This window comes from Scyliorhinus torazame, chromosome 5, assembly GCF_047496885.1.
Source record: "Scyliorhinus torazame isolate Kashiwa2021f chromosome 5, sScyTor2.1, whole genome shotgun sequence".
Classification (NCBI taxonomy): domain Eukaryota; kingdom Metazoa; phylum Chordata; class Chondrichthyes; order Carcharhiniformes; family Scyliorhinidae; genus Scyliorhinus; species Scyliorhinus torazame.
The window spans coordinates 258,705,505-258,720,597 of NC_092711.1; positions in this window are offsets into that span (position 1 = coordinate 258,705,505).

Below are 15,093 nucleotides of genomic sequence, written 5' to 3' on the forward strand. Positions count from 1 at the left end.
CCGGAATGGGTGGAAATTGTTGGCGGCCTGGGCTCCCTGCCCCCAACCTCCCCCACCCTGACCATCCCCACCCCAATCACCCAGGGATTCGGTGGGACTGTGTGATAGAATGGCTAGTTCACAGGCAGGGATCAGCCTGGTGGGTGGTGGAAAGTGCTACAGTGGGCAGGAGTCAGATGTTGTCATACGTTGTGGAGCACCAGAGCTCATCGTAGAGCGTGTTGTCATCATCCTCCATCCCATGGACCAGACCTGGTGTTACTGCCAACCCAAGGCTTGCACTATGTATTGCAGCAGGTATGTATCAGGGAGGGGTGCAGGCGGGGGCTAGCCGGCGGGGGGAGGGGGTGTTTGGGGGCGGGGAGCGGTGTCCATGCTCCTGGCCAGTCCACCCCCCACAGTGGTCAGTGGGGTGCGCGGCAAGATGGCTGCCTTGCAGGCCACGGCAATGGCTGTCCCTGCCGGGACGCTGCCCCAGTCCCATGGGGGGGGGGGGGGGGGGGGTCACCCCGGCCACTGGGCCCATTTCCCCCCAGCCCTGGCAGGGATCCCGCCAGTTCCACCACTACCACCACCACCGCCCCTCCACTATATCCCGCCCAACCTACCATGACCAGCGCCCCCGCCCCTATATGGCTCCCGCGCTTCTCCCGCCCGCCATCCCCCCTTCACCGGTCCACAGGAATGAAGCTCCAGAAGAGACGCTCCCAGAGTCCACGTCTGTGCCCGCACCGGCGCCCCCACTACCGATGCCAGCACGGATGAGCTCGACACCCGGGACACTTCGCCAAAGTCTGCTTGGCCAGGTCGAAGAACTCTAACTCACAGGCCCGATCCTCAGATTCACAGGCCCGCAGCGTGGCAGCGTGTCTGCCGACTCTGCCTCCCTCATCAGCCTCGTGCTATCTGTGGGAGCAGCCATCTTCCAGTCCTCACAGCACATGCGACTCACGGGGGCCGCCATCTTGGCCAGCCTCCCCCACGCGGCCGGCCACGTGCGATCCATGGGGGCCGCCATCTTGGCCGTCATCTGCTACACCGCTCGACGCGTACGATCAACATGGGCAGCCATCGCGGAGCTGCCCCAGCACCTCCGACCACGCCAACTATGTGCAAGTCAGCGCGGTCACCCTGGACCAGTCGCGACCCAAGCATCTCCGGAGCTCCATGATGACCGTCCGGGTAAACGGGCACGAGACGCCTTGCCTCTTCAACTCCGGGAGCACAGAGAGCTTCATTCACCCGGACTTGGTAAGATGCTGCTCGCTCCCAATTTTCCCGGCGCACCAAACCGTCTCCCTCGCCTCTGGGTCGCACTCGGTGCAAATCCAAGGGTGCACTACCGCAACCCGAGCAAGACAGGGCGCTGAGTACGAAGATTTTTAGTTATATGTGCTCCCAGACCTCTGCACTCCTCTCCTATTGGGACTAGATTTCAGGGACTAGATTGGGACGAGGAAACCTCAGGAGTCTAACCCTGAAGTTCGGGGGGGGCCCTGCCCCCACTCACCATATGCAGCCTCGCGACCCTAAAAGTCGACCCTCCCTCACTCTTCGCGAATCTCACCGCCGCCACCAGAAGCAGGCAGTATAGCATACAGGACAGGACTTTTATCAGGTCCGAGGTTCTGCGTCTCTTGCGGGAGGGAGTCATCGAGGCCAGCAATAGCCCCTGGAGAGCTCAGGTGGTGGTCGTCAAGACCGGGGAAAAGTTCCGGATAGTTGTTGATTACAGCCAAACCATAAACCGGTACACGCAACTTGATGCGTACCCCCTTCCCCAGATTGCAGACATGGTAAACCAGATCGCACACTACCGGGTGTTCTCCATAGTGGATCTGAAGTCTGCATACCACCAGCTCCCAATCCGCCGGGAGTACCGCCACTACATGGCTTTTGAGGCAGACGGCCGCCTTTTCCACTTCCTCTGGGTCCCTTTTGGCATCACGAACGGGGTTTCGGTGTTCCAAAGAACAATGGACCGAATGGTGAACCAGTACGGGCTGCGGGCCACATTTCCGTACTTGGACAATGTCACCATCTGCGTCCATGATCAGCAGGACCACGACGCCAACCTTCACCGATTTCTCCAAACTGCCCAAACCCTCAATCTTAACTACAACAAGGAGAAATGGGTTTTCCGCATGACCAGACTAGCCATCCTCAGCTACGTCGTGGAGAACGGGGTCCTAGGACCCGATCCCGACTCTGTATGTGCCCCCTCCTGCAACTCCCCCTCCCTCACTGCCCCAAGGCCCTGAAGAGGTGCCTCGGGTTCTTCTCATATTATGCCCAGTGGGTCCCCAACTATGCGGATAAAGCCCGCCCACTAATCAAGGCCACCATCTTTCTACTGGCAACTGAGGCCCGCCAGGCCTTCAGCTGCATCAAGGGGGACATCACCAAAGCCGCGATGCACGCGGTGGGCGAGTCCGTCTCCTTCCAGGTGGAGAGCGACGCATCAGAGGTCGCTCTCGCCGCTACCCTCAATCAAGCAGGCAGACCGGTAGCGTTTTTTTCGCGCACCCTCACCACCTCTGAAATTCGACACTCCTCGGTCGAAAAATAAGCACAAGCCATCGTGGAAGCCGTACGGCACTGGAGGCACTACCTCGCTGGTAGGAGGTTTACCCTCGTCACCGACCAACGATCGATAGCCTTCATGTTCGACAATATACAGAAGGGCAAAATCAAGAACGTTAAGATCTTGAGGTGGAGGATCGAACTCTCCATCTACAGCTATGATATAGTATATCGTCCTGGGAAGCTCAACGAGCCCCCAGATGCCCTGTCCTGCGGCACAGGCGCCAGCACGCAAGATGACCGACTATGGGTTATCCACGATGACCACTGCCACCCGGGGGTCACCCGGCTTATCCACTATATCAAGGCCTGCAACCTGCCCGACTCCACCGAGGAGGTCAGAGCCATGACCAGGGACTGCCACATCTGTGCGGAGTGTAAACCACACTTCTATCGACCAGATAAGGTCCACCTGGTAAAGGCATCCCGGCCCTTTGAGCGCCTCAGTATCGATTTCAAAGGGCCCCTCCCCTCCAATAACCGCAATACATATTTCCTCAATATTATTGATGAGTTCTCCCGCTTCCCCTTTGCAATCCCTTGCCCCGATATGACCATGTCCACCGTCATTAAAGTCCTACATAGTGTCTTAACCCTGTTTGGTTTCCCCAATTATGTCCACAGTGACCGGGGCTCGTCGTTCATGAGTGACGAACTGCGTCTGTACCTGCTCGGTAAGGGCATCGCCTCGAGCAGGAGTACCAGTTACAACCCCAGGGGAAACGGGCAGGTGGAGAGGGAGAACGCGATGGTCTGGAAGACCGTCCTACTGACCCTGCGGTCCAGGAATCTCCCAGTTTCTCACTGGCAGGAGGTCCTCCCCGATGCGCTCCACTCTATTAGGTCCCTACTTTGCACGGCCACAAACGAGACCCCTCATGACCGCCTATTTGTTTTCCCTAGGGGATCCACCTCAGGGGCCTTGCTCCCGTCCTGGCTGAAGACACCGGGGCCAGTCCTACTCAGAAAACACGTCAGGAGCCATAAGGCCGATCCTCTGGTAGAGAGGGTCCAGCTCCTACACTCAAACCCCCAGTACGCTTATATCGAACACCCCGATGGCCGACAGGATACGGTCTCCCTCCGGGACTTGGTGCCCGCCAGTTCCACCACTACCACCACCACCGCCCCTCCACTATATCCCGCCCAACCTACCATGACCAGCGCCCCCGCCCCTATATGGCTCCCGCGCTTCTCCCGCCCGCCATCCCCCCTTCACCGGTCCACAGGAATGAAGCTCCAGAAGAGACGCTCCCGGAGTCCACGTCTGTGCCCGCACCGGCGCCCCTACTACCGATGCCAGCACGGATGAGCTCGACACCCGGGCCAGCAGCAACGCCAGAGCTTCGGCGATCATAGCGCCAGACCGGCTGAACTTATGAACCCGTCACCTCCGCCAGACATCATTTTGTTAACAGGGGGTGAGTGTGGTGAATGTATTATACCAATAATCCACCACTGTATCAGTACCATGCTTTGCCTTTGTATTTGCATCTATGCTATGTTGTTGCCCTTGTGGGCTCCACCTATGGGCCATTGTATGGCATCATCCATAGGGGAACATGTTGGTGTCAACATGGCCTCAGGATCAGCAATTCTGGCCCATACAACGGGCCAGCATGGCACTGGAGCGACCCATGCCGCTCCAGCTGCCGATCCCGGCGTCAACTGAGTGCCGCGGGGTCCGCGCATGCGCAGTGGCTCCCTTCTCCGCGCCGGCCCCGACACAACATGGCGTAGGACTAAAGGGGCCGACGCGGAAGAAAGGAGGCCCCCAGCTCGAGAGGCCGGCCCACCGACCAGGCCACAGTGGAGGCTTCTCCGGGTTCAGACCCCCTTCACCCCCCACAGGCCGCCCCCGGACCCTTCCACGCCGAGGTCCCGCCGGGTAAGACCACACGTAGACGGCACTGGCAGGACTCGGGATTTTTGTTACGGTCGCTCGGCCCATCCCTGGCTGAGAATAACGGGGGGGTGGGGGGGTGCCGCTGAGCGACCCCCGACCAGAGCCAATGAGAAGCCTCCAGACATGGGTAACACACCTAACTCTCGACCCCAGAGGGGCAACCTCTACCCCATCACGACAGGTCTGCGTGACCCCCTTCACCCTCCACCTTCATAACCCATGTTCACCCCCCCTCTTTCATGGGCCCTGTCACTTGGTAGTGCCACCCTGGCATCGAGGTGCTGCCTTGGGCAGCCTGTCAGTGCGAACCTGGCACCCCGGCAGTGCCAGATTGGAACTATCAGGGTGCCCAGTGGCGCTGTCCGGGTGCCCGGGGCACTGCCCTGCCCTGTCCCGGACCACCCGTGCTCCAATTTCCTCTGAGCTTCCCAGGTGTGGCCATAACGTCTTGTCTCCAGACGTGAGACATGGCCACTGAATATCAGGAGCCAGGAGACTGTGGCCTCAAACAGGCTGTACATATGGCTCATTTAATATGCTTGTCTGGATCATGCCCAGCGAGCACGTGATCCAGATCGCGTCGGGCATAACGGGTTGGCTGCATCGCGCGCGACTTGGTGCCCGGCAAAAAACCAGTTCTTGGCCTCTCCCGGTATGCACCCAGCATAACGGAATTGTAATGAATGGGTAATGTGCCTTTAAGATCATGCATGTAATGTCCCTTTAAGACCGGGTTTGGAACCCCGGGGAACTCCGCCTTTGGCTCCACCTCCCAGGGGCTGGATACAAGGTGGCATCCTGTGGGCGGCGCTCAGTGAGCACTCATTCCTCCGGCTGGCGAAGTTATCTGCTTCTTAAAGCCTTCGTTTTACGAGTACACTCTCTCGTGTCATAATTGAGGGTATATCAATTTAATAAACAGATTACGACAGGATGGATAGCGGTCTCAAGCCAGAAAAGCTTGACCTGGACGCACGTACGCCAGAAGTCAAAGACATTTTTGAACACTGGCTTCCGTATTTTGAGGCCTACCTGGACCACTCGGCAGACCCCATCGGCGAGCCTCGCAAGCTACGCCTACTCCACGCCCGGGTGAGCCACAGAATCTCCGGCCTGATCGAGAAGGCAGCCAACTACAGCGCAGCGATCGAGATTCTGAGGAAGCGTTTCGTAAAACCCATCAATGAGGTACATGCACGGCATCTGCTCTCTACTCGCCGGCAGCGCTCAGGGGAATCGCTGGACGAGTACTTGGAAAAGCTCACCATGCTCGCTAGAAACTGTAACCATCAAGATGTGACCGCAGAGGTCCACATGAACCTACACATCCGCGAAGCCTATGTGTCTGGAATCCGATCAAACTATATTAGGCAGCGACTCCTGGAAAACGGGGCGAAAGATCTGCGGGAAACGATAACGCTAAGAGGTGGCCTACCAGAACCTCGGCACGTATCCCTTCGCCGCGCGGCCACCCGACCAGACCGGGGGCACACTGTGCTTTTTCTGTGGGCAGAGCCAGCATCCACGACAGCGCTGCGCAGCCTGTTCCGCGACCTGTAGTGACTGTGGAAAGAAGGGGCATTTCACGAGGGTCTGCCTGACCAGGCCCAAGGCCCAGAAACAAAAAGCCCAACAGGCCCGAAAATCGAGCTCACAGGCCCCTTTCTGACGGTCATCGGCCTCGTGCGAGTCATGGGGGCGGCCATCTTCTACACCTGACACGTGCGACCGACGGGGCGGCCATTTTGTGTCTCCGACTCGGAAGAAGACTCAGACTACCCACAGCTGGGAGCAATCACCTTTAACCAGTCGCGGCCAAAGCATCTGCGGAACTCCATGATGCTCATCCAGATCAACGGGCGTGACACTCCCTGCCTTTTCGACTCCAGGAGCACGGAGAGTTTCGTGCACCCAGAAATGGTAAAGCGCTGCTCCCTGCGCACCTATCCCTCATCCCAAACCATCGCCCTCGCCTCTGGGTCCCATTTGGTCCAAATCAAGGGGTATTTGATGTGTTGGGTACTCTGCTACACAGACGAACCAACACGGTTGCGAATGGTACAACTCAGTTTTATTGCTAACATTTATTTACAGTGGTAAACTGGCTACTGAGGTTCGATCATAACCCTAGAATCTGTGGACCTATTCCTAATACTATCTTGTCGTGGCACTCAGCACATGGTGGATGTCTGAGTGGCTTGCTATGAGCTCTGTGCCCTGAGCTGTCTCCTGCTGGAATCCTCAGGAAGCGTCGTGTTCCCTGTTTTGTACTGTGTATGCTCTTGCCTATGATTGGCTGTGGTGTTGTGTGTGTGTTGTTTGGTCCGTTAATCTGTCCATCAGTATGTATGTGCTACGATGTTTACCTGAATATCATGACAGTATTGTATTGTGAATCTCGCGATGCAGAGCGCCGAATACGCCCATTTTAAGCTGTACATCCTCCCTCACCTCTGCGCCCCCCTGCTGCTCGGCCTGGATTTCCAATGTAGCCACCGAAGCCTGACCCTGAAGTTTGGTGGACCCTTGCACCGCCCCCCCCTCACTATTCGTGAACCTCACCCCGACTGTCAGCCCTTTGCCACCAGGAGCCGGCGGTACATGCCCAAGATATGACTTTCAACAAGTCAGAGTGTGGTGAACCACTGTATTAGAAGATGTAAGGTAGGACCTGCACTACAAGTTCGCCGGTAGGCCCTGCTGGCTGGCTTCGCCCACTAAGAACTGTATAAATATGCATGACCTCTATTGCCCTGCCATTTTGCCAGCTGCAGCAGGAGGCCACGCATCTGACTGCAATAAAGCCACAGTTGTACCCAATCTGCGTCTTTGTGCAATTGATTGCGCATCAATTTATTGCAGTCAGATTTTTCCACAGAATGGATATCAGAATCAAACCCGATCGCCTGCAGCTGGATCCGCACTCACCCGACGCCAGAAAAAACTTTACTCACCGGCTAGCCTGTTTTGAGGCCTACATCAACGCTGCAGACCCCGTGCCAATGGAGGCTCAGAAGATAAACGTCCTGTACTCCAGACTGAGCTCCAGCGTGTTCCCGTTGATCCAAGACGCCACGAATTACGCGAAAGCAATGGAACTCATTAAAGAACACTATGCTCAGAAGGCGAACACGCTCTTCGCCAGGCATGCACTCGCCACCCGCTCGCAACTACCTGGTGAGTCCATCGAAGACTACTGGCACGCCCTAATTCCACTCGTCCGGGACTGTGACTGTCAGGCCGTTACGGCCGCTGAATACGCGAACCTTCTCATGCGCGATGCTTTCGTGACGGGGATTGTGTCGGTCCGCATTCGAGAACGATTACTGGAAGGGGCCACGCTCGAACTGGCGGAGACGGAAACCTTGGCGCTCTCCATGACGGTCGCATCCCGTAATGTACAATCTTACCCCTCCTGCCGAGCTGCCCACCGTTCTACCCCTTCCTAACCCTCCTGGACCCCGCCGACGGCCTCCTCAGCTGGGGCCCTGTCTTCCCAATATGCCTGCGTCGCACGCCGATCCGTGCACCCCGGGGGACCCCGCTGCTACTTCTGCGGTCAGCAAAAGCACCCCCGCCAAAACTACCCAGCCCGCACTGCCGTTTGTACATCCTGCAGTAAGAAGGGCCACTTCGCGGCTGTGTGCCAGGCCTGCGCAGTCACTGCGATCGCGCCTGCTATCACCCCCTCCCCCACGCCAAACGCACAATGGGAGCCACCATCTTCTCCTCCCGGGGCCATGTGCAATCAATGGGCGCCGCCATCTTGTCCCCCTTCGGCCACATGCGCCCCATGGACGCTGCCATCTTGTCCCGACCCCGCAATGTGCGCACCATGGGCGCCACCATCTTGTCCTGACCCTGCAATGTGCGCACCATGGGCGCTGCCATCTTGTCCACCACAGGGTCTCCGGACATCCTGACTTCGGAACCGCGCACGCTCGCCACCCGAAGCATCCGACGACTACCTGCAGCTCACTTCGATGATGCTGGACCAATCTCGCCTGCACAACCTTGCCACCGCATCAACGACGGTGAAAATCAACGGCCATGCAACCTCCTGCCAGCTGGACTCCGGGAGCACCGAAAGCTTCGTACACCCAGATACGGTAAGGCGCTGCTCCCTTGCGGTTAATCCTGCCAATCAAAGGATCTCCCTATTCTCCAGATCCCACTCCGTCCCGATCCGAGGCTTCTGTACAGTCACCCTCACTGTCCAGGGCTTAGAATTTAGTAACTTTCGCCTCTATGTCCTTCCTAATCTCTGCGCTGCACTCCTATTGGGCCTGGACTTCCAGTGCAATCTCCAGAGCCTCACCCTCAAATTCGGCGGGCCCTTACCCCCACCCCCCCCTTACCATTTGCGACCTTGCGACCCTAAAGGTCAATCCCCCCTCCCTTTTTGCCAATCTAACTGCGGATTGCAAGCCCGTTGCCACCAGGAGCAGACGGTACAGCACCCAGGACAAGACCTTCATCAGGTCCGAAGTCCAGCGGCTGCTTAAGAAGGGTTTTATCAATGCCAGCAACAGTCCCTGGAGAGCCCAAGTGGTAGTGGTTAAAACTGGGGAGAAACACAGGATGGTCGTGAACTACAGCCAGACCGTCAATCGGTAACGTAGCTCGACGCGTACCCCCTCCCACGCATATCTGATATGGTCAATCAGATTGCGCAGTACTGGGTCTTCTCAACAATTGACCTGAAATCTGCCTACCACCAGCTCCCCATCCGGAAGTCGGACAGGCCATACACGGCCTTCGAGGCGGACGGTCACCTCTACCACTTCCTTAGGGTCTCTTTCGGCGTCACAAATGGGGTCTCGGTCTTCCAAAGGGAGATGGACCGAATGGTCGACCAGTACAGTTTGCGGGCCACCTTTCCGTACTTAGATAATGTCACCATCTGCGGCCATGCCCAGCAGGACCACAATGCCAACCTCGATAAATTCCTCCGCACTGCCACTCTTCTCAACCTGACCTATAACAAAGAGAAGTGTGTGTTCAGCACGACCTGGTTAGCCATTCTCGGCTATGTAGTCCAAAACGGACTTCTCGGGCCCGACCCCGACTGCATGCGCCCCCTCATGGAACTTCTCCTCCCCCACTGCCCCAAGGTCCTCAAACGCTGCCCGGGGTTCTTTTCCTACTACGCCCAGTGGGTCCCAAACTATGCGGACAAGGCCCGCCCACTAATTCAGTCCACCCAATTCCCTCTTGTGGCCGAGGCACAACACGCTTTCGCCCGCATCAGAGCAGACATCGCCAAGGGATGCGCGCAGTGGACGAGTCACTGCCTTTTCAAGTAGAAAGCGACGCTTCAGACGTCGCCCTTGCCGCCGCTCTAAACCAGGCAGGCAGACCCTTGGCATTCTTTTCCTGCACCCTTTATGCCTCTGAAATTCGACACTCATCCGTCGAAAAGGAGGCCCAAGTTATCGTTGAAGCTGTGCGGCATTGGAGGCATTACCTAGCCGGTAAGAGATTTACTCTCCTCAGTGACCAATGGTCGGTAGCCTTCATGTTCAATAACTCACAGCGGGGCAAGATCAAAAATGATAAAATCTTGCGGTGGAGAATCGAGCTCTCCACCTATAATTATGAGATTTTGTATCGCCACGGTAAACTCAATGAGCCCCCAGACGCCCTCTCCCGAGGTACATGTGCCAGCGCACAAGTGGACCAACTCCGGGCCCTACACGACAGCCTTTGTCACCCGGGGATCACTTGATTGTACCATCTGGTCAAAGCTCGCAATCTGCCCTATTACGTCGAGGAAGTAAGGACAGTCACCAGGGACTGCCAGGTCTGTGCGGAGCCTCGTGAAGGCTTCCCGCCCCTTTGAACGCCTCAGCGTGGATTTCAAAGGGCCCCTCCCCTCCACCGACCGTAACACGTACATTCTCAGTGTGGTTGATGAGTACTCCAGATTCCCCTTCGCCATCCCATGGCCCGATATGATGTCTGCCACCGTCATCAAGGCCCTCAACACTATCTTCGCTCTGTTTGGTTTCCCTGCTTATAGCCACAGTGACAGGGGATCCTCATTCATGAGCGATGCAGCTGCGTCAGTTCCTGCTCAGCAGGGGTTTAGCCTCCAGCAGGATGACCAGCTACAACCCCCGGGGAAACGGGAAAGTAGAACGGGAGAATGGGACGGTTTGGAGGGCTGTCCAGCTGGCCCTACGGTCCAGGAACCTCCCAGCCTCTCGCTGTCAGGATGTCCTCCTTGACGCTCTGCACTCCATCCGGTCACTATTGTGCACCGCCACTAATAACACACCCCATGAACGTGTTTTTACCTTCCCCAGGAAGTCCACATCCGGGAGGTCGCTCCTGTCTTCGCTCGCAGCTCCAGGACCGGTCCTTTTCCGTAGGCACGTCCGACTCCACAAGGCGGACCCCTTGGTGGACAGGGTTCACCTGCTCCACGCCAACCCTCAATATGCCTACGTTGAGTTCCTCGACGGCTGGCAAGATACTGTCTCACTCAGGGACCTGGCACTGTCAGGTTCCACCCCAACACACACCCCCACCCATGCGCCCCCCCTCCCACCGCGCCACCAATATTGACCCCACCAGACCACCCCCCCCCCTTTCCGCACAAGAGGATGAAGAGGACTTCGGCATGCTCCCGGAGTTCCCCGATGACTGGCCAGCATGAGCACCGCCACCACCACCATTGCCAACACCAACTTCGCCGCCACCGTTACGCCGCTCCCAACGAAGCACCAAAGCACCGGATCAGCTGAACCTATGACGGACTCCGGACCGTCAACATGGACTTTTCTTTCCCTACCACTGTACATAATTGCACTAATTGTATATAGTTTCACGTCACCCCCGCCGGACTAATTTTTAACAGGGGGTGAATGTGGCGAACCACTGTATTAGGGGATGTAAGGTAGGACCTGCACTATAGGTTCGCCGGTAGCCCCTGCCGGCTGACTCCGCCCACTAAGAACTGTATAAATATGCATGACATCCATTGCCCTGCAATTTCGCCAGCTGCAGCAGGAGGCCAAGCATCTGACTACAATAAAGTCACAGTTGTACCCAATCTGCGTCTTTGTGCAATTGATTGCACATCACAGAGGTCTAGCGTTTACTGAAAGAGAGGGTCATCGAGGCTAGCAACAGCCCCTGGAGGGCACAAATGGTGGTAGTCCGGGGAAAAGAAACGGATGGTTGTGGATTACAGCCAGCCCATAAACCGCTTCACGCAGCTCGATGCGTACCCCTTCCCCCGCATAACAGAGATGGTCAACCGGATCTCGCAATACCGGGTATTCTCCACGGTCGACCTGAAATCTGCCTACCACCAGCTCCCTATCCACCCGGAAGACCGCCTCTCTACTGCTTTTGAAGCAGGCGGCCGGCTTTTCCACTTCCTTAGGGTCCCCTTCGACGTTACTAATGGGGTCTCCATCTTCCAGAGGACAATGGACTAAATGGTGGACCAGTACGGGCTGCGGGCTACTTACCCATACTTGGACAATGTCACCATCTGCGGCCATGATCAGCAGGACCATGACGCAAACCTTGAAAAGTTTCTCCAGACCACCCGGGCCCTCAACCTGACCTACAACAAAGAAAAATGCGTTTTCCTCACAACCCGATTAGCCATCCTCAGCTACGTCGTGGAAAACGGGGTCCTAGAGCCCGACCCTGACTGCATGCCCCCCCCTCAAGAAACTCCTCCTACCCCATAGTCTCAAGGCCCTTAAACGGTGCTTGGGGCTTTTCTCCTATTATGCCCAGTGGGTCCCCAGATACACGGACAAAGCCTGCCCACTCATTAAGACCACGATTTTTCCCCTGACGGCTGAGGCCCGTTCAGCCTTCAGCCGTATAAAGGCCGACATCATCAAGGCCGCTATGCACGCGGTGGACGAAACCACCCCTTTTCAGGTCGAGAGCGATGCGTCAGACATCGCTCTGGCTGCTACCCTCAACCAGGCAAGCAGGCCAGTAGCATTCTTTTCTTGAACCCTCAACGCCTCCGAGATCCGGCACTCTGCAGTCGAGAAGGAGGCGCAAGCTATTGTGGAGGCCGTGCGGCACTGGAGGCACTACCTAGTCGGTAGGAGGTTCACCCCTCGTCAGTGACCAACGGTGGGTCGCCTTCATGTTCGATAACGCGCAGTGGGGCGAGATCAAAAATGACAAGATCTTGAAGTGAAGAGTCGAGCTCTCCACCTACACATTTGATATTATGTATCGTTCAGGGGAGCTCAACGAGCCCCCAGATGCCCTGTCCTGCGGCATGTGCGCCAACACGCAGGAGGATCGCCTGCGGGCTATCCGCAATGACCTCTGTCACCCGGGGGTTACCTGGCTCGCCCATTTTCTTAAGTCCCGCAACCTACCATACTCCACCGAGGAGGTCAGGGCCATGACCAAGGCTTGCCAAATCTGCGCGGAGTGCAAACCGCACTTCTATCGACCAGGCAAGGCTCGCCTGGTAAAGGCCTCTGGGCCCTTTGAGCGACTAAGCATGGACTTCAAAGGGCCCCTCCCGTCCACCAACTGCAATACCTACTTTTTAACCATCATCGACGAGTTCTCCCGCTTCCCATTCGCTGTCCCCTGCCCCGACATGACCTCGGCCACCGTTATAAAGGCACTGCACAGCATCTTCACCCTGTTTGGTTTCCCCACTTATATCCACAGCGACAGGGGTACATCGTTCATGAGCGATGAGCTGCGTCAATACCTGCTCAGCAAGGGCATCGCCTCGAGCAGAACGACCAGCTACAACCCGCGGGGAAACGGGCAGGTGGAGAGGGAGAACGCGATTGTTTGGAAGGCTGTCCTTTTGGCCCTACGGTCGAGAAGTCTCCCAACCACCCGCTGGCAAGAGGTCCTACCCGATGCCCTCCACTCCATTAGGTCGCTCCTCTGCACGGCCACGAACGAGACCCCTCACAATCACTTGTTTGTCTTCCCCAGGAAGTCCATCTCCGGGGTCTCGCCTCCACCTTGGCTGACGACTCTGGGACCTGTCCTTCTCCGGAGGCACGTGAGGAGTCATAAGACCCTCTGGTCGAGAGGGTCCAGCTGCTACATGCAAACCCCCTACACCTACGTCACGCACTCGGACCTACGGCAAGATACAGTTTCCCTGCGGGATCTGGCACCCGCTGGTTCCCCTACTGACGCTCTCCCCCTTGCCAATGTTCCCCCTTGCACCCCCACATCGCCTGTCGCAACCAATTTCGCCCCCCCTCGCACCTCCTCCTCCTTCCTCCACGACGGCGATGTCACCGCCACCCCCAACTACCCTCCCTCCTCCCCAACCCCCTCCCCTGCACCGCACAAAAGCTCCGACCACCGTGCTCCCGGATGCACCCTCATCGAAGATGTCCGTGTCCGCCGCACCACCGCCCGAGCTGAGAAGGTCGACAAGGATGATCAGGCCTCCAAAGAGAAAAGACATTTAATCCCACTTCACCCCCTACGGACTCTGTGTTTTTTTTAAACAGGGGGTGAATGTGATGAATGGGTAATGTGCCTTTAAGATCATGCATGTAATGTACCTTTAAGACTAGGTTTGGAACCCCGGGGGACTCTGCCTCCAGCTCCACCTCCCAGGGGCCGGATGTAAGGTGGCGTCCTGTGGACGGCGCTCAGTGAACACTCATCTCTCTGGCTGGCGAAGTTCTCTGTTTATTAAAGCCTTCGTTTTACGAGTACACTCTCTCGTGTCATAATTGAGGGTATATCAGGAATCATGGTGGGAAAAGCACACCCAACAAGTGTACACAGAGCTCATGCTTTCTGGTTAAGTGCATTTTTAGTTAAAGAAGGCTGACAGAATATTAATGAAAGTACTAAAGGATTTCTAAACACGTAGGGGTGAAATTCTGACTGAATTATCTGGCTTTTTCACCATAATTAGAAGGGGATAAATGGAAGATTCTGAAGAATTTTGTTCAATTTGTTAGGATCCAGACACAGTGATGAAAGCAAGTTCATAATAAGAGGATAAATATTTGAAAAAGAAAAATTCAAAAGGTCATGAGGAAAGTGCACAGGAATGGATGCATGATTTCAGCGCATGAGAATGAGTCAGAGTCAAACAGCTAATATGGAAATTATCATATGAACAATTGAAATCGAACTGAATGCACCATTTTAATTATAAAATCTAATACCTTCCAAATATCTTACCCTTTAACCGTCTCAGGAATGATGCAGAAGGGGGATATAATTTTAAATAATTGCACGCATGTTTATGCATTGTTCTTCATCCCTGATAATAATGTGTCATATTTGCTGTATGCTCCTCCTGTGCACTACTGCTGTTCATTCTACTGCACTGTAGTGACTATCTTCCTGAGACATTGGGCTGTATCTTATATCTTCCAATCAATGGCAACGTTGCCGGTTTAGCTCAGTGGGCTAGACAGCTGGTTTATGATGCAGAACAAGGCCAGCAGCACGGGTTCAATTCCGAATTCTCCCTCTGTGTACCTGAACAGGCCCCGGAATGTGGCAACAAGGGTTTTTTCACAGTTACTTCATTGCAATGTTAATGTAAGTCTACTTGTGACAATAAAGATTATTTATTATTATATCGCTACTAACTGCGGTGGTCATTGCGT